The sequence below is a fragment of the Pteropus medius genome, unplaced genomic scaffold (genome assembly GCF_902729225.1).
Source record: "Pteropus medius unplaced genomic scaffold, Ma_sr-lr_union100, whole genome shotgun sequence".
Lineage (NCBI taxonomy): Eukaryota > Metazoa > Chordata > Mammalia > Chiroptera > Pteropodidae > Pteropus > Pteropus medius.
The window spans coordinates 5,199,609-5,200,097 of NW_024354503.1; positions in this window are offsets into that span (position 1 = coordinate 5,199,609).

The window sequence follows — 489 nt, forward strand, 5'->3', positions numbered from 1 at the left end:
CCATCGGGCACTTTGAACTTCAAGGCAGTAGTTAACAGCCCCCCTGGCTTTTGTCCCCACCCCCTATTTGTCCCGCAAAATGCCTGCCCAGTCAGTTCTCAGATCGGTGAAACCTGGCCCTGAAATTACAGACTGCAGAAGCAGATCACAAAGTTCGCCCCTCGAATCTCAGTGCTTGGCACGGTGCCCGGCATACAGGGGACGCCCAATAAACGATTTGATTGAAAAGGAGCAGAAAGAGTCCAACAGCGCGCATCTGCTGCACAGTCATTGTGCAAAAGGGATCCGGCCAGCTCAGTGGCAGCGGGAACTGGTCCGCTCCCTGCAGCGGGTCAGGACCCGGCAGCGGGCCCAAGCGCCATTCCAGGCCCAGGCGGTGGGGGCGCTGCGGCGGGAGGCCGCGCGGGCAGGGGCGAGGCGGGGCGGGGCCGCCTCCAGCGAGCGAGCGAGCGCCGCGCACGCCGCCGCCGCCGCCGCCGCCGCCGCCGC